Source organism: Mytilus californianus, unplaced genomic scaffold (genome assembly GCF_021869535.1).
Source record: "Mytilus californianus isolate M0D057914Y unplaced genomic scaffold, xbMytCali1.0.p SCAF_12, whole genome shotgun sequence".
In the NCBI taxonomy this organism is placed as follows: domain Eukaryota; kingdom Metazoa; phylum Mollusca; class Bivalvia; order Mytilida; family Mytilidae; genus Mytilus; species Mytilus californianus.
In genome coordinates, this window is record NW_026262604.1 from 57,052,730 (window position 1) to 57,080,134 (window position 27,405).

Genomic DNA, 27,405 nt, shown 5'->3' on the forward strand with positions numbered 1-27,405 from the left:
TTTGACACAAACCAATCACATTATGGAAAAGACTTACTTGCAAAAGATGCCAATTCTCTTTAAGAAGGTTTTGAAGAAAAAAAACTAGTTCACCTCGCCACATATTCATGTACCTGCTTAAAGCCAGAAATCTTTTCAGTGGTTGTCAAAAATCTCGTCTTAATAAAAAAAAATATTCAGAGAATTTGGTGTTGATGGCTATTCTTGATTCATATTGTAATTTTTTTTATAGCCTCTGGTCAATTAAATAGATCATGGCATATCTTTTAGACACCTGTCTTTTGTTGAGGACTGCATGTTAGCACCTTAATGCCTTTCAGGTGTTTTTGTTGTTATATTGCTGGCTGATTGATGTATACCTCATGTCTCATTGTACTAATAAACTAAAATAGAAAGTTCTGTGAAATATAGCTGATATACAAATGTACCGTATTGAAAGGCTCTCTGTAATTTACAACCATTTACTTCTTATTTCATATATGCAAAAATAGTTTTTTTCTCATTTTAACACTGATCTTAAGGTTAAGGCAAAATGTTGACAAACAACAGGCATATACCATTAAAAGATCTCAAAGTTTGGCTGCACAATAAGCTAAAAATTCTTGTTATTTCATTTTTTTATATAAAATTCATTTTAAAACATGCATTTTCATTTTTTTACTGTAACTTGTATGTTGACACAATAATTTGAATTTGAATTGTATTATATTCTGAAAGTACTTGTGGTTGAAAAAATATACACAATTGTTAATTCCAGTTGGTTTACGTTTCTTGAAAACACCACTACTATGACTACATGTCTGTTAATAATGTTTAAGAGTCCTCTTCTGCATATAATTGCTATTTGTACCCAAGGATTCCTTCATACATTTGCACTTCTCCTCCTAAGATGTTGCTCCAATGATAAAATCCTGTAATGCATACTTAGCAATCAGACTCTTTGAATACTTCCTACAGTTCCTGTAATATAATAAAATCAGCATGTTTGTTTCTGTAGTCAAGCAAAAAAGATAACACCAATTTAATCTCCAATGATTACCAAACTTATAATTAGGAGATAACTGTTTTGTATTTTAAGCTCAGACATGATCATTGGTGATTTGATGGTGATTTACCCAGTAAAACCCAGTAATTCCCACTGGGCTGGGCAATACTCATAAAACCCAGGTTTTTGCCAACCCTGTTTCAGGACATTTTGTAGCTCGCTATGCTGTATCAGTTTTGCTCATTGTTGAAAGCTGTACATATGATCATTTACAGTTGTCAAGATTCAGTCATTTGGACTCTGGTGGATAGTTGTCTCATTGGCAATCATACCATGTCAAATTTTATAATAAATTACTTATGAAAACAAACCACATTACCTGTATATATAAGTATACTTAGTGCCTATAGAAACACAACTCATCATTTTCAAGCCCCCTTCTTACATGTCTTAGCCCCATTTAAATTACAATACTAACACAGTATGTTTATGGCTCTATGCATTCTGGAAACATCTGGTTACCTGATACTTTTCCAGTTAAGAAATTTGTGATTAGCTTCCATAGGGGTATAAATCAAAACTCCAAATGCTCTGAAAATTGATAATCTAGCAGACTGTACATTTTTTAATTACCTCTGCAACGGAGGTGTGGCGGTTCATTATGGTTGAACTTTGCCATGTTAACAAGTTGTACCTCCAAAACTGTAGGAGGAGATAGCCAGACAAACAAAGTATCTTCATCCGGACGGACAGGGGTAAATTGATATTATTCCCCCTCGACTGTTGCTGGGCATAACTACATGTGCTGTAGCATGTGTAAGGGGACCAGAATTGTGTTTTTATTGGCACTCAGTATAAATTTATATAAAATAGATATCACAAGAGACGAGTAAACACGCTGAAATGTCTTGCATGTTTTACTATTCATGATATATTTTATGTTGATTGTTCTAAACATGCTAAAGATATAATTTTACTATAAGTATGATATATAAACTTAACATAACCAATGATCCATGAAAAAAATACTGTCAAGCAAATAATGCCAAGGTCAGAAAAACCAAGCCAGACAGACATGTGCACCTTACAATCATTGCCTACCCCAAATATAGCTGATCTGTTAATTGATTATAGCTTGTATAGTATACAACAAACACAGTGACAAATCCAGAAATTTTCATAAGTGGGGGCCCACTGACTGCCTAAGAAGGGGCCCGCTCTGGTCAAGCTTCAGTGATTCCCTATATAATCAACCAAATTTTTCCCAGAACAGGGAAGGGGGAGGCCCCCTGCCCCCCTAAATCCGCCTCTGCAAACAGACCAAAATATGAAACTTATTATTGACTAATGAACTATGAATATCAGGTCATGGTAAGATGAACCCTGCCCAGACAGACATGTACACCATACAATCAGTTGCAGACAAGACAAAAATGGCCTAATTCATGATAGCAGTTATTGTTTAATCTTGGTCAAGCTATTTTGATAATTTTCCTCAAACTACAAGCATAACATATATACACATGGGAATATTAATATGAAATAAGAATTGAAATCTAAGGAAATCCAGAATATAATATTCTATTCTCATAAATTTACATGGACTGAACAGGGGTAAACAAATCTAACTACATGCCTATTCCATACATGTATATATAGCAGATTAACTTTTCCCTTGATCTGTTGATTGATAGTGTTTTTTTATTTTGTCATTTTGCGTGGACTCCTTTTTAAATTTGCACAGGATTCGGCATTTTTGTTATACAATTTTGACAGCAAATACTGTAACAAATACATACCAGTTACATGTACTGTATCTATAGGGTCTCCACTACATGTATATCTAATCAAGTCATTCATTTCATCGAAACATATAACATGTATAACTTCACTTCCACTTACATCTGGGGAGCTAATTCTGAAAATTTAAATTCCAGTGATTATTATAAATATAAGACCTGAACCTGATCATGCTGATGAACTGTTTTCCAAATAAAAACATGGCAATACAACTGAAAATTCATTTAGATATATGTCAAATTCACACAGGCAATTGTTTTAAATAAATGTTGATAGTGTCCACATGAGGACACAGATGATGCCCCTGCTTGCATATCATATAGTTATAAAGGGACATAACTGAAGAACGGTAAAAGTGATGCTACCCAAATTTGAACTTGATCTGAGTTTTGTGGTAATAAGCATTGTATGTAAGTCTCATAACATTCGGTTGAGGCTAACCTAAGTAGAAAACAGAAACTAAAAATTCAGCAATTTTTCTATTTGTAAACACGCATAACTCTAGAACAGTTGTGTATAAGTTTCATAACATTTGGTTGAGGCAAACTTAAGTTAGAGAACGGAAACTAAAACTTTTGCAATTTTTCCATTTCTAAAGGGCATAACTCTAGAACGGTTAAAGTGACGCCACCAAAATTCAAACTTGATCTGTGTTTTGTGGTAATAAGAATTGTGTATAATTTTCATAACATTTGGTTGAGGCAAACTTAAGTTAGAGAACGGAAACCAATTTTGGGACGTACGTACAGACGGACAAGGGTAAAACTTAATGCCCCCACCGTTACAGCAGGGGCATAAAAATATTCACCAAGAGAGAAAACAATTAATTTTTCTTTTAACCAATAAGTGAACATCACTAGCAAAATGACTAGTACTAAATTTCTAGATTGAACTGTTGCGCATGCATTTTGTCAGGATCTTTAACAGCTGAGTAAACAGTATTGTTCTGTTCATTGTTGAAGGTCTTAAAGTGGCCTAAAACTGCTTACATCCCCTTCATTTTGACCGTGGCTGATCATGATAGTTTTCTTATTGGCAATCCTACCACATCTCCTTATTTTCAAATTACTAAAAATTATCAATCTGCAACAATTAAATTCTATTTATATACACAGCTACTTTTGCATAGGTACTATTTCTGTACCAAACATATGTAGTACTGGAAATCTACTTTTAATATTCAGTACTATTTTGTTACTTTAAAATTAGTGCAATATTTAGGAAACTTTATTTTACAGTAGCAGTGTACATGTACATTGTATATATGTAGGACTCAAATCTATGGCGGGTTCCAAATCTATGGCAGATTCCTAATCTATGGCAAATGTGACGTAACAAACGTCACACAAATCAAATCTATGGCAGATTTTTGTTTTCTCCAAATCTATGGCAGATCTTTAAATTACGTCACAATAGAATAACGCAATATTACATCGTCGCCGCCGCAAACGTTGGCGGAACTCATAGATTTGAACACGATTCCAGATGAAGGTATTTCCCTCGACAACAATTTGCGGATATTTTAAGGTTCATGTGGACCCTTTGGATAAAATGGCTGCGTTTTTACCTCAAAATTTACTCTGAGTACAGACAAACCTGTGCATCTGGAAAAGTTTTAAGGCATAGCATGCCCTAGATGAATAAAATACAAATGCATTGTATGTTTTAGAAAATTTAAAACTTGACTGGATTTTGCAGTGCACTTTATTTCGTCCCTGCAGAAGATGATAAAATTAACAAACAGTCGAGTTTCACTTGATATGGTCCACTCGGGTACACAGTTCAAATCATCAATTATTGTCAGGTATATATTGTCCATGTCAATCAATACAGTTCACTTCAATTATTACCTGTAGGGAAGTTCTCAAACCTCTTTCCCAACTTAGTTTATTTTGGCACCTTCTGGAGGAATGAAAAAAAAGTGCACTGCAAAATCCTGTTAACTTTTTAATTTTCTAAAACATAAAATATATTTGAATTTTATTTATCTAGGGCATGCTATGCCTTAAAAATTTTCCAGATACACAGGTTTGTCTTTACTCAGAGTAAATTTTGAGGTGAAAATGCAGCCATTTTAGCCAAAGGGTCCACATGAACCTTAAAGGAAGATATGACTTATTATCCGGAAGAGGGACAAAATGTGCTGTACCGGCCGAAACCCGCGATGAACAAGGGCACCGCTTTTTTCAGTACCGGATATTTTAGAAAAGGAGTTATAGTAAATATTTTACTGTCTACAGCTGGCAAAGTTTATAAAGTGAAAGATAAAATTACCGGATACCAATTTGATTTAAATCGTCTTCAAATAAAAATGATATTAACGTTGAAGTAAATATTATTTATATTACTCAAACTGTTCATTTTTATTTATCATTTTTGTTTTATAAAAAAAACTATTCCCTTTTTTTTGTTTATAAGGGACTTACTAGTTGGTTTAATGAATGGGTTAAATAGGTAACATGCACATCATTTCAATCTTGAAGTCTGTATTAAGGTATATGATTTCATCATTTACGAATTTGATTGGTTGCCAACACGATTTGGTTGACCATTATGAAATGTTTATTTCACAAATATTTATATACATGCTCCCGTCGTACATGCCCACTTGTTTAAGACAAGTCATTGGTCGTATATGTACTGCATTGTTTTCCATTTGCACACAATTTGCCATAGATTTGAAAACAACAAAAAAACCGCCATAGATTAGGAAATTACAAAACTTGCCATAGATTAGGATTGTAAAACAATCTGCCATAGATTTGGGGTGGCATGACGTCACATTTACCACAGATTAGGAATCTGCCATAGATTTGGAACCCACCATAGATTTGAGTCCTACATATATATTGATTAAAGGTAATCTGATCATCACTATGAAGCAATGTTCAAAACACTCTGCCATTATCAGAAATCAAATTTATTTAAAGTCCAATGACAAAGTATATGTGCAAAACACTCAAAACTTTTTTTAAGTACCACAATCTGACAGAATTCATACATATACATAATCAGTGAGGCATAAAATGAAGGTCAAAAAGATATACTTTTTGTTGGATGCTGCATCATCATTATTAGTTAAATGAATGCAAGACATTGAGTACATGTAGTTACTAGTACATAATATTTGAACTTAAAATAAAGGATAATCTGATTTTTATCAGTCTCTGATCAGAAATAAAGCCACACAACAGCGAAATATATGTATCAGAGATGCACATACAATCATTGAATATATGTTTAAGATTAATACTTAGCATTGGCTGTCAACATACATTTTTTGGTACATGTAAAAATGGACTGTCTGATAGGCAAACTCCACATAGAGATTGGACACTACATGTAGGTTACTTCATTAATTCCAGTATCAGTCATTATCAATAGTCAACTCCTCTGCCCATACCTTGTAATACTGCTGAAAGGGAGAAAACAGTACATTTGTGGAGGCAATACTATTCAAAGAGTTTTGCAAACAATTAGCTTATAATATACATGTATTTCTTGCTATATGTATTTATATTAAACTTAGAATTGTACTATCAAATATCAACTAGAGGCTCTCAAGAGCCTGTGTCACTCACCTGTATCCACTGTTGTTTTGAAAATCATAATTAATAGTATAAGATACCCTTTTAATGATTTTATTAAATTTGGTCCAGTAGTTTAAACTAAAAGCAGGTCATCCCATTGTAGTCTTACAACAGTAACTGAAGACCCCTTGTCATTATTAAATTAGTTTTCAAGTTGTAACCATTTGAAATTGATTGTTTACAATTTCCCCTTAGACTGTATGGGATTTGCTCATTGTTGAAGGATGAACTGTGACCTGTAGTTTATGTTAACTTCTACATGTATGTCATTTAATCTTGGGTGAAGGGAAATTATACCATATCTTCTTTTACCTATATATTAGTTCAGGTGTATGAACATATACAAATGATGTACAATGTATATTATTCAAGACTTAAATGTTTTGAAACCAGAAAATCCTTCTTTTTTTTTGGCCCCAAATTATTAAATGGTTTACATGGTTTAGTCTGTTACCCCAAAAATTAATCCAAACCTTCTTTTGAGGTATGGAACCTACAAATGACCTATTAAGTAGTACAATTTTATAGTTATCCTACACTTATACACAATTTATTGCCATGAAACATGAAAAATGCTTGTTTTGGACCATAATTCCTACATTTGTCCTAAACAGTTTCTGCTATAAAAAAAAATCATCTGAACTGAAACAAAATTTGAACTTGATATGCAACTTGTCATGGTAAAACTACATGTATACAATAATCATGAAAATTATCAGATCAATATCTTCAAGCATATATAACAATAAAATGCTCTGATGGGCGCAGCTTGATACGACCGCAGAGGTCGAACCCTGAACAGTTGGAGCAAGTATGGACACAACATTCAAGCTTGATACAGCTTTGGATTGTGATTAAATATTTGACACAGCATAGGTTCTGACACAGAATGAATGTGGTCAAAGAACTTAAAGATTCAGCATATCAAAGAACCCCAAGAATTCAATTTTTGTTAAAATCAAACTAAGTTTCATTTTGGACCCTTTGGACCCTAATGTAGACTAATTTGAACAAGAGGCTGTCAGAGAGACAGCAAACCGGATTTTCCTGCAGAGGTCGAACACTGAACAGTTGAGCAAGTATGGACACTACATTTAAACTTAAAACAGCTCTGAATTTGGATTGTGATTGAATATTTGACACATCATAGGTTTGTGACACAAAATGAATGTAGTCAAAGAACTGATATATTTGAAATTGGACATTTAAATACCTATTATGGTCCAATATCCAAAATCTAAGTACATATTAGAATCAGCATATCAAAGAACCCCAAGAATTCAATTTTTGATGAAATCAGACAAAAGTTTAATCTAGGACCCTTTGGACCCTGATTTGGACCAACTTGAAAACTGGGCCTAAAAATCTAATATCTAAATAGAGTTTAAATTCAGCATTTGAAAGAACCCTATATATATATTTAATTTATGTTGAAATGAAACACTGGTTAATTTTATCCATAATATTTTCTGTGCAAATGGAAATAACTCAAACTGGATAAATAGTTCTCTAAAATAAGATATGATGCATTTTTTCAAATTATAATCAATAATATAATAACAACAACCAGTGATGACTAATTAATATAAGTTCTCTAAAATTAGATATGATTTAACACTCAAACATTGTTAGAATCAGCATATCAAAGAACCAAAGAATTCAATTTTTGATGAAATTATTCAAAAGTTTAATTTAGGACCCTTTGGACCTCAATGTGGTATTATCTTATTAATAATGAAAAGCTCGACCGTTTACAAGTTCTTAAACAGGAGGGGGGTGGGGGTGACCCAAAGGGACTCGCCTTATACCCCATGGATTTCATTTGATTTGTTTTATTGTCCCATACAAGAATATATATGGTTTCGGAGATCTTGACCCTTTACAAGTTTTCAAAAAGAAGGGGGTTGGGGTGACCCCAGGGGACTCGCCTAAAATTTTGAGGCAATTACCCCCAAAATCAATCCCAGCATTCCCTTTGTGATATGGAACCTTGTGGTACAATGTCAGAGAGATCCATACACTAACACACAAGTTATTGTCTGGAAGTTACAAAAATGCTTATTTTTGGCCCCTAATTCCTTAACTGTTGGTACCATAACCCCCAAAATAAATCCCAACCTTCCTTTTGTGGTATCAAACCTTATGGTAAAATTTCATAGAGATCCATTCACTTGAACTAAAGTTATTGTGCGAAAACCAATGTGTCTTCGGACGAAGACGACGACGCCAACTTCATACCAATATACGACCGAAATTTTTTTTAATTTTTTGCGGTAGTATAAAAATGAAAGTGAAAAACTGATTGTTTGCGTGAATGTAGCTCTGCAAAATTAAAACAACTTAAGTTATTTTTTCTGAACAGAATATATATTGAACTTGATCTGTGAACTTTTCATAATGTATACATATCTAAATATTATTGTTTATAATAATATTGTTTGTTTGCTATATGCCCTTCTGGGGCCCTAATTTGGTGAATAAAAATATTCTATTCTATTCTATATATAAGGGCGAGGGTTTGGATTCCCCTAACATGTTTAACCCCGCCACATTCTGTATATATGTGCCGGTCCCAAGTCAGGAGCCTGTAATATTAATTCAGTGGTTGTCCTTTATTGCTTTGTTACATATATATTTGTTTTTAGCGTTCATTTTTTATACATTAATTATGCCATTAGTTTTCTTGTTTGAATGTTTTACATTTGTGATTTTGGGGCCTTTTATAGCTGGGTTTGTGGTATGGGCTTTGCTCATTGTTGAAGGCTATACGCAACTATTATCAGCACCCGCTTTGCGCATGCGTCAAATTTGACCACAATCGATATCGATAAATTTACTATAGATTGTTAAAGGAAATCTTAAATTTTGATTAGCTGTCTGTAAATATCATTAAATTTCTTTTTCATTGGCATCAATTTTGAAAGTTCAATTTATAAGCTTTCTACAGATCTAATTTGTATTTTGATAAGGATTGCAGAAGTTAGGGCCTTTTTCAATTAAAGAACACCGGGTGCACGACCTATTACATTGTACTTCATACAATACGAAACCAAAAATGTGTGCACATGGGTTTTCTTTAATGAATTGACATAAAATCTTTATTAGAAACAGCTTCATTCGCATGTATATTTATTCTCTGGTTTTAAATCTATCCAACGATATAAATTTCATATTTTACAATTTTTTTTGAATCAGGGCCTTTTTTATTCAAAAATCGAGATGCGATCATTTTTTGAAGTTGACCAGAAATAATCTAAGTCAAACCAGGTAAATATAATATTCATGGATAAATAATTAACACATGACAATGTGATAACTTCTGTTATTCTCAGTAGACACGAGTTGTTTGTGTTTTTTTTTCTTTGACGGTTTAACAATGTTTAATAGCCTCTTTCTTTTCAAGTTTACTTTATAAATTGTAAATTTCAATGCACAAAAGTTTCAAATGAGAAAAAAAAAATATTTTCCAAGATAAACCAATTGCCAAAGTCTGAAAAGAATAAGACAAGGGCAGCATATGTGCCAGTGTGGACTATATACGAAAATATTTGTATGTAGTAATGCTAATTTAAAGATTACAAAACGACAATCGCTTAAAATTGAAATAAATTGAACTAAAATATTTTAACAGTTTAAGGAAGATGGGGTGTCTAAATTATAATCCATAGAATTTTTTTAATAATTTGCCAAAATGTAGTTTATATCATGCTTTTTAAAAAAAAATAATAAAAAGAATGGGACATGGGGCTTATTTTCACGCTACAGGTTGTGCAAAATTGACAGATTTTGTAATGATTATGCATGGAAAACCCAATTTTCTGCCATAAAACGAAAACTACACCATAGAATTTTGAGATAAAATATGTGAAGATAGCTCTAATAGTATGCTTTCAGATAAGAAAAATAAAAAATGGGGTCATGGGACCCGTTTTCTTGCTACATAATAAAATAGGTAAATTCCTAACACATTCTATTGTAAAAGTAACTTTATCTGAATTATCTGCCCTTACATTTGAGTTGCCTCCCCTTATATGGCAAAGTTGGAAAAAATAGAATCAAACAAAAGTATTCTGTTTTTTTGTAATAAAATACAACCATAAATATGATAAAATAGGTCATTTTCTATATTGAAATGAAAATTCTTACACATGAATTACCTACTACTCTCAAAATTTGCACTTTTTATTAAAGATCTAGACTGATTGTTTTCTGGTATTTCAAAATTCAAGATGGAGGAAGACACCCTATCTACCTTAAGAAACAAAATTTTAGATACATACATGTACATGTGAATTTACTAGTCTATTGCTTGTTTGATGCACATTCTCCTTTTATACACTTAACTTTTAGAAAAATAAATCGCATTGAACAAAATAAATATTATTTTTAATTTGTCTCCGTCCTTTCAAAAGATTCTATCATGAAAAAAATTTTAATTTTGCAATTGAACATTTATGTAAAATATTTATTAAAAAGGAAACTTATTTTAATTATTTTTCTGTTAATGTAAAGTTTACGGAGAGCTGTCTCATTGGCACTCATACCACATCTTCTTACATTTACAAAATTTATAAAAAAAAAAAATGTATATTGTACATTTTTTGTACATGTATTTGCAGAATTTGAAATTTTTAATTTATCAAATGAATAAGATAATTGGAATCGTTAAAATTCAGAATTTTACTTGAAAACAGATGCCTGCGACCCCTGTTGTTTCGATTAGCATGTTTTCTAAAGATATCCGTGTGAAGTTCACAAATTTCAACATGTATTTGGTCACTTGGTGTGAATTTCAGATAAAATTGTCAAGTTCAAATCTGTGGTTAAAACTTTCCTTTACATATCAGTTATATTATTATCTGGGCAGGGTACTCCCCCCCCCCCCCCCCTTTTTTTATATTATACTCTGAACATTATTGTATACACTTTTTCTGTGGGACTTTCTTTATGTAAAACAAGATAAAAATCTACGTTGTCTCATATTCGGATTTACGTCGAAAGAAAGGTTTAAGATATATCAAAATCGAACAACATCGTGTGAACATTTCTATTGATGACTATAGTGAATCATTTTTCGATTATGTATTTTGTTATTACATGAATTACATCTATCCATATTTTGATTGTCAACTCATTGCATACTTCTCTAAAAATGATGTTACTGAAATCAAGAATATTATATCTAATATAATATAACCTCACAATTACAACCCTCTTGCTTTTGAAATTGTTAAAGAACAATTTTAATTTTATGTAAGTGCTTTTATAAACTGTAACAAGCCAACGATTTAATGATAGATATATATACATGTATATATGTTTGGTTATCATAATCTCGTATTTGTCCTTTTTCGACTTTTTATTTTGTATGTTTGATATTCGGTAAAATAGAATTTTATCTTTTGGAAATAAAGTCAGTTTATACAACTCGTATTCATGTGGAACCTAGCATGCTACAATGTCATATGGTTATAATATTGTTTACTTAGTGTTGTCAAATTATTAACGAGTGTCAACATTGTCTTTACAAACTCAGCATGTTGTCTTGATAAGATATCACACACAGAAAAGACTGATCAGACGGATAAGAAATTAAAATCATGCGCGATAACTTGTACTGGCTTACACTGAGGATAATAGTTGGCCATGCTGTACAGTGACCTGTAGCATTCTCATTGGCAATCATTCCACATCTTCTTTTTTATACTGTATCGTTTTGTTGTCATTATTGATTTATACCATTTGTAGTTTTCTGTAATCTAAATATGCTGGAATAAAAAAAATTGACACAATTCAAGTCAATTGTGTTGCTTCTGATATGACGTTAAATCTAATGTCAAAGTGAGGTACAGCCACGTGACCAGTATTAGAGTGTACATTTTTTACAACAGATTAGGTACATTGTATTTGATCTGGCTTTCAGTTACTGCTAGCAAGTCCGGAAACTTGTCAGTGATTGTCTTGTGTCATGTATGTGATAACTGCAAGTCAGCCAAGTGTTTGTTATCTATATAACTTTTGAGTTAATCATAGATAAGATAGTAATACGTATGATTTGAATCATACACAAATAAAAAAAGAAGTGACAAATTTATACTGTATAAGACTCAGTCAGAATTTGACATATCCATCTCCATTATGGAGATGGATATGTCAAATAATTTATTCATAAATATTTTTTGATCTGCCATTATCTGGGAAGTTGCGACACTTAAAGAATTCGATATGAGAAACTAAATCATGAATGCGTCTTAAAAGATTTAAGTATCCATATGAACATTGAAAAATTATAAGCAGGTAATGAACTAATAAGTTGGTAGTTTAACTTTAGTTTGTTCAAATTGTTAAAAAAAATCGATAGCTTAAGACCCCTTGACTTCGTGAATAACAGAATGCAAGCTACGTTACTGTATACAAATAATAAAATAACTTACAATTCAACAGGAATTTGAAATTAGATGCGTTAGGTCCTATGGGGCGAACGTGTATAAAAATTATTTGGGAGCGAACGAAAACGATACCAAAATCGAAGATGAAAACCATTCTCATTCAGTCATTGCAGATTTCTGTTTATTCCTGCACTATTAAATCATTTGTTTGAGTTACCTGTAGTACATCCTCGAGTATTCATTGATTCATAGCTCCTTGGTATTGTTTGTCTTGTTAAATTAACTGAAACAAGTACTGTTGTTGACAATCGGCTGACGGCGTTCTTCTCTTTAAGACGCGTCATAATCTGTATCTTTCAAGCATTTTTAAAAAAACCCGACTCCGGACGAGAGATTCACGGATATTGTCCTGATCTGATGTTCAAAGTATTTCTCCATGTGAAAAGTGAAAAATAGGTACCTGCTAGTTCCCCCATTCCTACTATACAAATCCGTGGAACATATAACAAATTATTTTGTTAATAAGCATCCTTTACATAGGAGCACCTCCACATGGAGCTGTTAGTTAATTAAACCCTTACAACTATTTAATATATATATTTATAAAATCTGGGACTATTATACTAACTTAGTATAATAGTCCCAGATAAAATATAATAAATATAATTTCAATTATGACTGTGATTTCATTGTGTAAAAGAATATATATATATATCTATACAAAAGTAAAATGTTTAACCTTAATTCAATGAGCAAGCCTTGTCTAATTGGCAATCATTTACCACACATTTATTAAAGCTTAAAGAATGTAAGTTTTTTTTAATAATAAAGTGTAAATGTAACCAAGGAATTGTATATTTAAATATACAATTCCTTGATGTAACCATTCATTTTTTCTGAATAAAAACATTAATCTAAGAATACAGGGACGTAAAATTGTTTTGTAATTTTAAAATGTGTCCCAGTGCAACAATTGATCATGCAATCTTTCAATTTCAAAGATTATAAACAAAATTTGCTTCTTGTATAGATGTCATGTTATAAAAAGCAATACAAAAAATTTTATACTGCACTTTCAATATACTTAAAAAATTGATAAACATTCAAATTTACATTTATTGACAAAATTTAGTACATATAAAATTCTTTTCTGTATTCTTACTAGTTTTTATTCATATATGTCCTAATGTTAAACTTATGTGCGATTCAATGCTCACAAATTTTCTTGACTTATAAGTTTGAGGAAAAGTTTTATGCACAGTAAAAAAGGGAGATAACTCATGTTTGGAAGTTAATGATATATATATGATATATATTATCCTTTTTTTCTTTGCAATAATGGGAAGAAAAGAATCTATTACAGTAACAGTAATCTATTTCATAAGTTGGAGTTACCTCCCACATTTTTTAAAAGTATAAAAGTAAAGAAGACATAAGATGTGTGAAAGTAATTAAATTTACTACTTAATAATTATAGAAATATTACTAGTAAATCAAATTAGTCCATCAATATAATATAGGCATCTAGGAATTTGAAATAAGAGATACACATGTATACAAAATTCCATCCTAATGACTCTACTAGAGATAAATATAAACAGTGATAGAAAATATAATTCAAAACCAACATGTTTTTGTAGTTGCATCTAACCCACTATCAAGGGAGATAATTCATGCTTAACAAAAAGATAAATATTTATCATTTACAATGATTGTATGTCCAAATGTGTAAATCTTGAGAGACAAAGAATAACAGTTTTTAAAATGATTCAATTTTGCAAAAAGAAAATTGGAATGAATAATAGCAAAATTCAGGTGAATTTGTTTCTCATGTTACAAAAATTTAACTCAATAAAGTTAAATTTCTCTTATGAATTCATGGTTTAATTCAGATAAAATGAAACATAACATTTTCACATGAGTTTTGATTCATGTTAATTTCATGTGAAATTGTTCACGTGAATTTAACGTGAAATTTTTCATGTGAATATATCATGAAATATTCACATGAATTTAACGTGAAATATTCACGTGAATTTCACGTGAAATACTCACGTGAAATACTCACATGAATTTCACGTGAAATATTCACGTGAATTTCACGTGAAAATAGAATTTTTCAAATTAAATTAAGATTTCCATGGAATATATGATACATATAATACAAGATATTAGAGGTTGACAAAATGTTTGATTTTCGGTTATTTTTTTTTAACTTAGACACCATTTATATTTTTTCACGTGAAATTCACATGAAATGTTTTACGTGAAATTCACGTGAAATAATTTCACGTGAAAATTTAACGTGAATTTCACGTGAAATCACTTCACGTGAAATTAACGTGAAATTCATGTGAAATTCATGTGAAATTCATGTGAAATTCACGTGAAATGAGATTCACGTGAAATTCACGTGAGCAAAATTTGGCTGTGTACAATGCAATAACTTATAGATTTAATAAAAAAAAATATATGTATTTCTGTTGAATGCATGATAATCATGATAATTATAGAATATTTGTGATACTATTTTTCACTGATTTTGAGTTATACATAAATATGATATAAAGAATCACTACAGCAATTGATAGTACAAGAGATCACATCAACTTTATTGAATCATATTTAAAAAACCAAATCATAGTATTCCTGCTATAGGAAATACAATATGTAAAAACAAATTGTCAGTAAGGCTCCATCTTTCAAACTGTAATTTGTATTTAAGTTTGTTTTCGCATTGTATATTTCTCCTATCGAATGTTTCTAGACGCCATAATGATTTTGATGACTGTTGTCGGGTATTAAAAAAGGAGAAGTGGAATTTATATGTCGATGAGACAATTATCCTAAAGAGTTGCAATAACGAAGATTTAAGCAATCATAGGTCATCGTCATTTATAAGAAAAACTCATAGTCGGCTATAAAAGGCCCAAATGAAATATATTTAACAATTCAAGCGAGAAAACAAACGGCCTAGTTTATACAATACAATTTACAAAAAAGCAATGATCCAACGACAACTGATGAATTACAGGCTCCTGACTTGGGACAGTCCCTGTTTTTATCTATTTTGTCTGTTTGTTAAGTTCAACCCACCATTTTTTCTTAAAATGTCATGTACCAAGTAAGGAATTTGGCAGTTGGTATCAAATAGTCCGTTTCTAAGTATGTTGGCGTTTTTTTTTGTTGCAGTTGAGTGTTTCTGATGTTCCGTTGTTTTCTTCTTATAGTTGATGTGTTTCCCTCAGTTTTGGTTTGTGACACGGATTTGTTTTCGCTACTACGGTACAGCGGTACACTACTGTTTGAATGTCTCTTTGGTGTATTTCGCCTCTCTTTTTTCTCTTCCAGCAGGGTTGTCACTTTGGTTGTACGAGATATACACAGATGCAAACTATCTTTAGAATTGTCAGAATAATCTTTCAAAAAACTGTTCTACAAAGTTAGAGAATAAGTATTTCCTAAAACAGTTTTACCCGGGTTAGTTGAACAGTTGTACCATAACAAAGTTCTACCATAGCACAATTCTACCGTGGTACAGTTCTACCATAAAACAGTTCTATCAAGGAACAGTTCTACCCCTGAACAGTTCTACCATATCACAGTTCTACCATAGCACAGTTTTACACTGGAACAGTTTTACCATTGCACAGTTCTACCCTGGAAAAGTTCTACCCTAAAACATATCTACCAGAGAACAGTTCTACCATAAAACAGTTCCATCCTGGAACAAGTTCTACCCCTGAACACTTCTACCATAGCACTGTTCTACCAGTGCACAGTTCTACCCTTGAACAGTTCAAGCATAGAACAGTTCTACCTTGGAACAGTTCTACCATAGCACACTTCTACCCTAGAACAGTTCTACCTAAGCACACTTCTACCCTACACAGTTCTACCATAGAACAGTTCTACCCTGGAACAGTTCTGCCATAACAGTTATATCCTGGAACAGTTCTACGCCTGAACAGTTCTACCATAGCACAGTTCTGCCCTAGAACAGTTCTACTAATGCACAGTTCTACCCTGGAACAGTACTATCATAGCACAGTTCTAATTGCAGGCAAATAAATATGCATGTGCTGTATCTATGAATTTTAGTATATAGTGCTACAGATGTAAACTATCTTTAGTATTGTCAGAATAATCTTTCTAAAAACTGTTCTACAAATTTTTGAACATATATTTACTAGAACAGTTCTACCCGGAACAGTTGTTCCATAAAACAGTTCTATTCTTGAACAGTTGTACCATAACAAAGTTTTACCATAGCACAGTTCTACCGTGGTACAGTACTATCCTGGAACAGTTCTATCCGGGAACAGTTCGTTCTACCCCTGAACAGTTCTACCATAGCACAGTTCTACCCTAGAAAACTTCTACCATAGCACATTTCTATACTGGAACAGTTCTACCATGGCACAGTTCTACCCTGGAACAGTTCTACCCTAAAACATTTCTATCAGAGAACAGTTCTACCATAACACAGTTCTATCTTGGAACAGTTCTACCCCTGAACAGTTCTACCATAGCACAGTTCTACCCTAGAACAGTTCTACCAATGCACAGTTCTACCCTGGAACAGTTCTACCATAGCACAGTTCTACAATAGAACTGTTCTAGAGTAGATCTGTCAAAATCAGTTCTGTTTGGAATGTAAGATCTAGTTGCAGGCAATTTAATATACATGTGCTGCATCTCTGAATTTTAGTATATGTTGCTTACATCTCTTATCTGCATGCTCTCTGTTTTTATGTGATGTACTCGGTTATATATATGTAATAAACATTAGATAAAAATGTCTTAAGATCAAATAAATTAAACAAGAAGTGCCAAGAAGCCTGAATCTTTCACATGGATATACTCATAGTTACTGAACAAGTGCAAGTGAGACGTTTTATCTTTATTTCTATAGTGATTTAGTAATAAACTGTAGGCAAGAGTGGACTTGAGAATGACCATAACACAAATTTTCTTCTTGGTCATATGTTTAATCAATGAATCATATTCATCAAATTTTAGAAATAGAAATCGGTCAACAAGTATTTTCAATCTGGTCCAATGTTTAGGCCGTTCTAATGTCTATCTTTGATCTCAGATCAGCATAAGTTTTGTATTTTGTAGAGGCAACTTAAGATTATTTACAAAATGTAACAAATTTTCGAGCCGTTTGTTTTAAGGCTTATAGGGTTTGGAGATAGAGGAAATGTTTTCAATATCAGTTAATCGGGTACAATTATTATTTCTGATACATGTAGCTAAAGATTTCGTCAAATTGAAAATAAATAATTTTTTATTGTAAAAACCGTTTATTCATTATTTTTGTAAACATTTTGTTGAACATCAGTGCAAAATACTGTCCAAACCTATGACAAATTAGCTTTGCCAAGTCAAAAATAGTGGTAGTCTTTCAGAGTTGCTTTTGTAGGGTTTGTGTTGCTTATCTTTAGTTTTCTGTGCCATATATGTTTTGATTAATTGTCATTTCCTCTTGATTGACATTGGCCGTGTTATTGTCCGTTTTTATTATGATTTTTGTCAATTTATATATATAATTAGTATATGTGAAGTTTTCTTGTAAAAATACAAAAAGTATTGAACAGTATTTGCTTTATACAATATTGTTCTTGCTTCATTTTTGTTGGGCATGTGTTTTGTTGACCGTTTTATCACTCTCTCAAGGCTAGATCAGTTGTGATTAAAAATTTACTTACTAGATTTAAAGTTCGCTAGGAGCAGGGCAGTTGTAAACAACACCCGATCTTCATGAATTCAACACAAATGTTATCAAGGTGCTCATGAAGTCAAAGTCAGTGGACATATGTCAGAAACACATGTTCACCTCAAGAGGAATATACATATTAAATATAGTGGTATCACTTAGAGTTATTGAGAAACAGACCATACCACGAAAACTGAACGTTAATCACTAGACAATACAAATGAGACCAAGGTGAGGTTATATATCGGCCACCCGTGTAGACCTCATGGGGGATGTACAAATCAAATATAGTTAAGGTATCAATTATAGTTACTGTGAAAAAGACATTATTTCGTTAACTGAACATGAATCGATTGACCTTGACAATGAGGTCAAGGTCATGTGACATATGTCAGATATCAAAGTATCCCTGAGGAATAGTACACATATGAAATGAAGTTTAGTTTTCCATAATAGTTTTTGAGCAACGGACCTTAGCACAGAAAACTCAACATAAACCATTAGACCATGAAATTAAGGTCAAGGCTAAGTAACACTTATCTTAACATTCGTGTATACATTTAGAGGAATGTTAGACCAAGTGTAGTTGATTTATCCTTTATAGTTACTTAAAAACTGATCTCATGTAATCACGAAACTGAAACCTGCTTTTTCAAAAACTATCATAAATCGTTATTTTTTGGCCATTACTCCTTAGGGAGTCATCAAACGGGCTCAGTAATTATTGCTGCTGATTATTACTTGTTGTAAACAGTTTCTACCGATCTAATTCTAGATTTCGAGATACATAGAATCAAATTCATAACAATGTAGACGAGACCATTCGTTGGCGCGCTCAATTCTCTTATTGACTGGATCAGATCAGGTAACCCTTTGTCTGTTACGCTACTTAATACCTTGTTTTTACAAGGGGCATTTAAACGAACGGGGTCACCAAAGGTTTTTCAACGCCTGAAAACAAGTAACTCGAAAAAAATAATACAGGCGTATTGATTTACATTGAATATTTTGACATTCTTCACCGACAATCGATAATCAAATTATTTATCATACCGCACGTTCTTTAAACATTAAAATAAAGTTTCACTAGCATCAAAAGTAGAAATGAATGTGTAAGCAATAATCCTTTTCGGACTTAAAAGCGATTTTACAATTGTCTCTTTCTAAAATTTGTTCTGGCTCTTTGTATCGTTTAACTTTTATCTTGTCTGAAAGTATTCATTTTTAGAACGAATGCATGATAACTTTAAATCGTGGTGCAATTAAAAAAAAATGAAAAAATATATTTTCGTACGGTCTTTTTCGTACTTGCTAAATATAGAACAGTAAAAAGCTACATGTATTTGGACCTAGCATAATACAATTTGTATTTACTTTATGAAATAGTAATCTTTATACAAGTGATTATTCAAATCCCCACTGGAAGGCCTCTGACAGACTGAGAGAGCGTAAAATCATTGTTATCGATAGCCGATGAGAAACAAGTTAAAGGTAAATGATTCGGTATTATTAAAAACATAATCATTACGGTTGTCCACACTGTTATGGGACTACCTCTATATACGACAATTAATGCAGTTTATCCATGTGTTCTATTGTTAGCCATGACAGCCATGTTTGTTAAATGACCGAAATAATAAACACAAACTTCCTATTGTATACACTAAGGGTCATTAACTGTTAGTTTGGATGAAATTACTTTTATTTAGTAGTTTCAGAGTAGAAGATCTTTCAAAAAGTTCATGACCGTCATAACATTTGTTAAAAATCGTCGTTTAAAGGCAATAATTATATAATGCATTATCAAATTGTTTCGGTCAATCTGTCATTGTTGTAGATCTTGTATATCTGATCAGTTCTGCTATTTTCAGTTTTTATGTTTCTAATAGAAACGTTCAGATAATAGACAAAAAAAAAAAACGCGAAAAATTGACAAAAATCGTCACATATATATAAATTCAGCATATTTTTTATATGTTCATTTTGAACATTAAGGTATAGTAAGCATTGCAGTACATCGACATGGAACCTTTTATTCTTATCGTACTTTTCATTGTTCTGTCATCCACAGTTGGTCAAGAAACCAGTTGTTGTGGCAAAATAGGTACAAAATGAATGGTTACAAATATTCTGTTTATTATTGTTGAACATATGACACTGGACATAGTGATTTCTTTTAGAAATGTCATATCCATAGCATAGATTCATAGCAAACCTATAAACTGTTGAAACAAGAGTAAGCATGAATATGATGAAATATAAAATAAAATGTTTTCAAGCAAGACACCTCGAATACTGTAGAAATAGAGAAATAATAGACGTGAAACACTCTTAAACGTGTCAGTTTCTCTGAAACGTGTTAAGTTCACTCAAAGGAATCCTAAATATCACATATCGCTCAAACATGTTCAGTGCTACTTCCCTCAAACATATTTGATGATTTTCATCACTCAAACGTGTCCGACAATTTGTGTTCCCCGAAACGGGTCGACAGAGCGTCTCAAAACTTTGATTGTGATATGTCCTGTGTGACGTCAGTAATATCTACCGCAATTTCAATAATGGGGAACACCACTGAGACGTCGGGTTAAATTCTAGGAGATCAAAAAGGAATGATGAAAAAAAATGAATTCTACAATTGTATCTTTTTACAGGAATTCCACACATTTTGTATATATAAACAATAAAAATCTTAAAGTTGTAAATATTTCATACATTAGGGTCTGGATGGGTATATCCCCATTTCTGTATTCTTAAATATATCAGGTCATTCGTCTCTATTCTGTAAATCGTCATGCATGACGAAAATAAGAAATTTAAAATTGAAACATTTTGTTCATTTATGGAGTTATAGTACTGTAGTTGAAGAGTTTCCGCCGTCAATGTGGATTTGACCGTTGCAAATATCCATTGTACTGTCTCTTCTATACGTCGTCAGTAAAACTGCATTTGCGACGTTACAATTGACGGCGACAAGTCTTCCACTTACAAATTACAATTTGTGTGTGCGTAAATATTCTGGGGTCGATGAACTACCTTGCCCATCAATGGGGTCTCGCACGGCCGACTACCTGCAGAGGGCGTTTCAAGTTTTGAAATAAAGTTGTTCTGTGAACAAAATTTTGACGCTGATGACGTCACTAATTTGAAGCTTTATTTGCACTAGTGTGTAATGATTGCAAGCTATCTTTCGGTTACGTTCAGTATAAAATATGTTGTTGCTAAACTTGATATACAATAAAAAAAAAGTTCTTGCACCGTTCTTTTAAGCATAACTTTCAAGTACAAGGGCCAATGCAGGCTTTCTGAATTAAAATCCGACGTGTTTTTCAGTGTCATTTAACAGTTTGGAGTGGATGACTTGTCTTATAGATTTTAATATTCAATCACTGACTGAGGAAATCTGGGTCAATTTGCATCGGTGTAGATCGTATAAATATTGTTAAATACTGTCGTCCAATTAAATTGCAAAATTTCATGTTTCTTGATTATGAATATAAAAATAAGAAAAAGCGGTATGATTGCCAAATGACACAACTCTGCACCGGAGATCAAATGACATAGAAGTTAACAATTATAAGTCACCGTACGGCCTTCAACAATGAGAAAGGTTCCGAAAGATTAAATGTAAAACAATTCAAACGAGAAAACTAACGGCCTGATTTATGTAAAAAATAATGAACAAATAACAAATATGATATACGGCAACAAACAACAACCACTAAATTACAGGCTCCTGGGACAGGCACATACATAATGTGACGGGGTTAAACATGTTTGCTGGGGCCAAACCATCCCCTAACCTGGGACAGTGTTGTAACAGTACAACATAATAACAAACTATAAAAATCAGTTGAAAGGGCTTAACTCATCATACCGATACAAAGCAGAAAACACAATAAACAAAAACACAGACCGGACGTGGCAGGGTATTTATACATCCCCACAACAAAAAAGACACTAAGTACAGAACTTAGAGTACTTGCAGTTACTGACAACTAGTTGCAAGTCAATAACAACAAAAACATATATCTAAATCATTAATCAATGTACATCCAACATTCAATAAATTTAGTGTTAAGACGTCATTAACAATCAGAGAAAAACATGACTTGCTGCAATGCCAAGTCATAGGTATCGACAGATTGCAGTACCGTGAATGTGCATATGTATATAACAATTATATTTAGTTTGATTTTAATTAACTGATAATAAAATCAACATTTATACCAATAAAAACAAATATTCAAAGATCTAATTTCAGTGTTGAATTGGTTACCTTTTAGAATAAGTTTATTTAAAAGATCGATAAGTTTACCCGAATTGTATCTCAAATGCCAGGCTCGGAAAACAATATATCCGCAAAAGTTACGTTGTGCTTTCCCGTTAAAATCAGTTTAAGCCAAACTTCCAAACCTATTCTTCTTATTGGAAGAATTTAGTAAAGGTTTTAAGTAATTTATGGTAACGGAACCCATGAATATTTCAATACATAGAAGACATTCACTGAAATCCAAAACGTCACTAAAGACATGGGCAAAGCGAACGAGTTGTGGTATATAAACACCGTGAGATGGTGCAAAAGGAATATCATGGTCTATAAAGGAAAATTCACATTAGGGAATGAAAAATCGTCCGATTTGTCTTAAACATTTTTGTAGAGTTTCTGATGTAACACTGAAAAATCTAAATCTAGGAAAGGACAGTTATTGTTTTTAATATTTGATTTGTTTTAAATGAGATTCTTTGGGTAAAATTCAGCAGTATATTTAGAGAAGTCTTGATTATTTAACGAAAACATATCATCAAGATAACGGTAAGTGTTGTTGAATTAATCAATTAAATGGATCGAATTTAAACGGTTCTTTACTAAGTTTGGCCATAAAATGTGTTTCATAACAGTAAAAAAAAACAAGTATTTTATTAAAGGGGCACAATTGTTGCCCATAGGAATACCTACAACCTGCCGATACGCTTTATTGACGAAACGTACATAAATGTTCTCAAATGTTGTTTCACTTTATTTTTTTTGATTTTTGGCACAGGTAATAAATATTTACCAAATTCACATCGCCGTCCAAAAAATAAAAAAAAATAACAATAGGGAAATAAAAGTACTCCCTTTTGTCGTAAATTTTTGTGAAGATTTCCCGTGTAAAACTGAAATATCTGAATCTAAGAAAGGACAGTTTACATTTGATTTTATCTAAAGTAATTTCCTTTTGGGTAAATTTCGGCAGTATATTTAAAAAAAATCTTGATTACTAGTATTCAACGAAACACTATTATCAAGATAAAGGTAAGTGTTGTTGAATTTATCAATAAAATGCAATTTATACGGGTATTTACTGAATTTGGCCATAAACTTTGATTCATAACAGAAAAGGACCAAGTCTGATATTAAAGGGACACAATTAGTGTCCATAGGAATACATACAACCTGTCGATAAACTTTATTGCCAAAACGTACTTAAATGTTGCAAAGGAGAAAATTAACAGCTTTAATTATTCCTAAGTTATAAATTAAATATGATATCCCGAAAACCTTTTACATTTAAAATTGATGATGTTTCAAATAGATTGAAAATAAGACCATATTTAATAATAACTGTTGTACCAATACCATCCTGTTTTTCTTCCTGAAGATTCTTTAGACGTCTGGTACTACAAAACAGACCTTAATTGATAGTGCTGGTCCAGTGAAGTAAATGCAAACAGTGCATACAATACTGTTATAGGATTCAATCATGATATTTGTAAAACATTTTCATATTTATTATAGGTGCAGCTAAATATAAAATTGACGAAGCCATTGGAGTTTTACAGAGGATTAAAGACTTGTAGGGTAGTGGTTTGTATTGAATAAAATTATGAATGACGTAATAAATAATTCAGAACATTGGTTTTAAATTCTATGCTTCCAGAGAACATATTGGAAACATTTGATAAAAGGAAAATTTAGGATTTTCGTTACTCTTGTTTTACACATTTTTGTCAGATATTCGGAATCCTGTTTTTTTTTCATGAAATTTAATTCAAAATTTTCCCCACTAACTCCTATTTTGTTTTTTCGTTATTTTATTACATTATTACATATACTTTTAAAAAGCCATTTTTGAAAATTTTGAAAAATGAAAAAAAGTTGTGGTCATGATTTATTGATTTATTGATTTATTGATTGATTGATTGATTTATTGATTTATTGACTTTTTTTTTATTTATTTATTTATTTATTACTTATTTAATTAATTATTTCGTTTGCATTTTTTGTCATGTTAAGTAGACATTAGATCAAACATTAAGATTAATACTGTGCATGTCTCAGTTAAAAGGATTATAAATAATAAGAATTTGTTTGTTTTAGGTGGACAAACTTTAGATAAACGAGTTGCCTTTCACGTAAGACTATCAACGGACGTCACTCTGAGCTCTTCTCAAACAGTGGTTTTTGATGACGTGATCACAAACATTAGTAGTGGAAAAAAATATTTAACATGTTGAGTAAAAACGTGAATAGGAGTAAGAGGTAGTTTTCACTTTGTAACGCATGCGCTAGAAAATGAAACTGAAAGTAGTAAAATTCAGATAGGATAGAATTTAGAATGGAAATAGGGAGTATGTCAAAGAGACAACAACCCGACCAAATAGCAGATAACAGTGTGTGCATGTAGTGGGTTAAACAAAGAGAAGGATATGTTGGAAGGAGCCTATGTAAGAAGTACAGGGTTTAAAATCAGTAAGAAATCTAAACAAGAGTATTTTTTTTACGACTTGGTTAAAATGTAAATACTACCACGTTGTCCCTTAAGTGAACAACCTTAAGTGAATATTATAAGTGAAAAATATTGGTAACACATTTGAAAATTGAAAAAAAACCTTAAAGAGATAGAAATAAATACAAACAACATGCCTGGTCCATCTGGATTAACATCTACAACACATAAACCAAGTGAAAGTGGTGGTGCTAGATTTGTAAAAATAGATGCACCTAATGAAAAGTTGCAGGTAAACATGTCTGTAAAGCAAATTCGACAATTGGCTAAGGCTCAGGGGTTAAGTGGGTACAGTAGGAATCCACAGATATGTTAATTAAATTCATTGAAGAAAAAACAAACCATAAGTTTTTTTGTGTTTTCTCAAAAGGAATTAAAAACACTAAAAGCTTTTTTTAACAATGAAATTTAAGTGAAAATGTATCAGAAGAGAAGTTAGAGGAACAAAATAAAGACGTTCAAGTCATGTCCATTCAAAAACAAATTCAACGATTGGGATGGAAAAAACTATACATTTAAGCTCAATACTATACATATAGGCTCGGAGTTGCAAGATTCATTTTGTAATGTTTATGTGGATGGAAAAGCGTGGATTGTACGCACTTTTTTAATATGAAGCTATGAAGCACGGAAATGTCCTTCGGTCTACGCTTTTTTTCTGCAATATCATTACAAGAAAAAGCATTCTATTCTTATAATTACACTTAAATGCTAGAAACGCGAAAAAATGATTTATATCAAAGGTTTCGTTGTTTTCTTATGCATTGCTGTGACTTTTTCATGGGAAGCACGTGCTGTCATGAAAATTGCATTTTATTTGGAAATAAAATACAGTTTTTTTGATGCCTCTCTATTGTTGTGAACAATGCAAACAAAAGTTCGGATTCTTGAGACACATACACGTGATATTATTAAATGGCAAAATCATTCATATTAAACTTAAATCAAAGCTCGTCGAGATACTATATTTAGCCTTTTTGCATGACGACGCCAGCGACGCTTAGTAATGATTAATCATCTATCGATCATTAATATTTCACTAGCCGATTCAGGTTTTTTTCTATTGTATACAGCATATTAATGCAATATACTAGTATGTACATTATTGGAAAATATGAAATTTGTTTGTACAATCTAAAGAAACAGGACGAAAAGCGAGGCTCGACGAGCTTTCCTCTTTTCTCGTAGCGAGTTCAAATACATTTTATATTTCCGACAATGTGGATGTATTGTTTTTCTCCTGTAATTTACACCCGGCACTTGAAACTTTAATTGTTAAAGTCCGAATAGTTTTCCCTGATTTTTCAAAAAAAAAATGACATAGTTCAAACGCGGATTGCAAAGAGGACCCCGAAATCAAATGTCAGGCAAAAAGAAAGTTTCACTTTACTGCTTGCTCAACATAGAAAGTGGGAGGGGGTATTTGTGTACCTGTTATTTGTACAATAATTTGCTGATTGCAGGATAAATGCATTCATGTTCTCCTTCGCTTTGCTCATTCCAACATAAAGCTTTTCTGATTACTTCAAAATAAAACAACTGAAGACTTGGATTAGGAGAGCTACCAGAGTAGTTCGATATATGTATGTAGCACTCGCTTTGGTGTTTTCTCGATAATTGGAAAAAAAAAGGCGTCAAAAGAATTATTTAAAAGTCAAAGACCGAATTAGTTCGTATTACTCAAGGAAAAGTTAAAATATATTTTGATGAATAAAAAATATTAGTATAAACGACATATAAAAATAATTGTTGGAAAAAATTTGAAATAGAAAATGCATTTTACGATATAACTAAAGATCAATGTTAAAGTTATGAAATGTTTTGTCAGACATCCAGGAAATATGATTTATACTTTGATTATTCTCAGGGACAACAGATGTTACAGATACATGTATAGTGTTTCCAATACAATCGATATACAAGATAATATTTGTATCAAAAAATTTATGTGTATTTTACAACCCTTTTTACTTAAGCTTGTTTCAATGTTTATTCAGGAACAAATGTGTTCAGTTTTTGTGTTATCGAATCGTCTGAATTCTAGTAAAATATGTCGGAGTAACATTTATTTATTATTTTTTCCGACGTCAATTTAAATCCGTACTTTTTCTAACAACATTAGTATATTTAAAATCAATTTTAACTT

General features: G+C 31.8%; 1 protein-coding gene, 1 long non-coding RNA gene and 1 pseudogene across 3 annotated transcripts in view; 2 read left to right on the forward strand and 1 right to left on the reverse strand.

Moving 5' to 3' along the window:
• LOC127722059 (cytochrome P450 3A8-like) overlaps positions 1–27,405 on the forward strand; it is a 497,429-nt gene that overhangs the window by 359,928 nt on the left and 110,096 nt on the right. The window lies entirely within an intron of this gene.
• LOC127722072 (uncharacterized) lies at positions 645–13,117 on the reverse strand. 2 transcript variants are annotated; one of them, XR_007991624.1, is made up of 4 exons: positions 12,982–13,117; positions 6,061–6,197; positions 2,785–2,903; positions 645–960 (listed from the first exon to the last, which is right to left on the reverse strand). It is a non-coding gene; the product is annotated as an uncharacterized LOC127722072 (long non-coding RNA). The 2 variants fall into 2 exon arrangements; XR_007991623.1 differs by having other exon boundaries at positions 6,061–6,200.
• The window catches only part of LOC127721146 (complement C1q tumor necrosis factor-related protein 3-like), a 101,148-nt pseudogene continuing 91,361 nt past the window's right edge, over positions 17,619–27,405 (forward strand).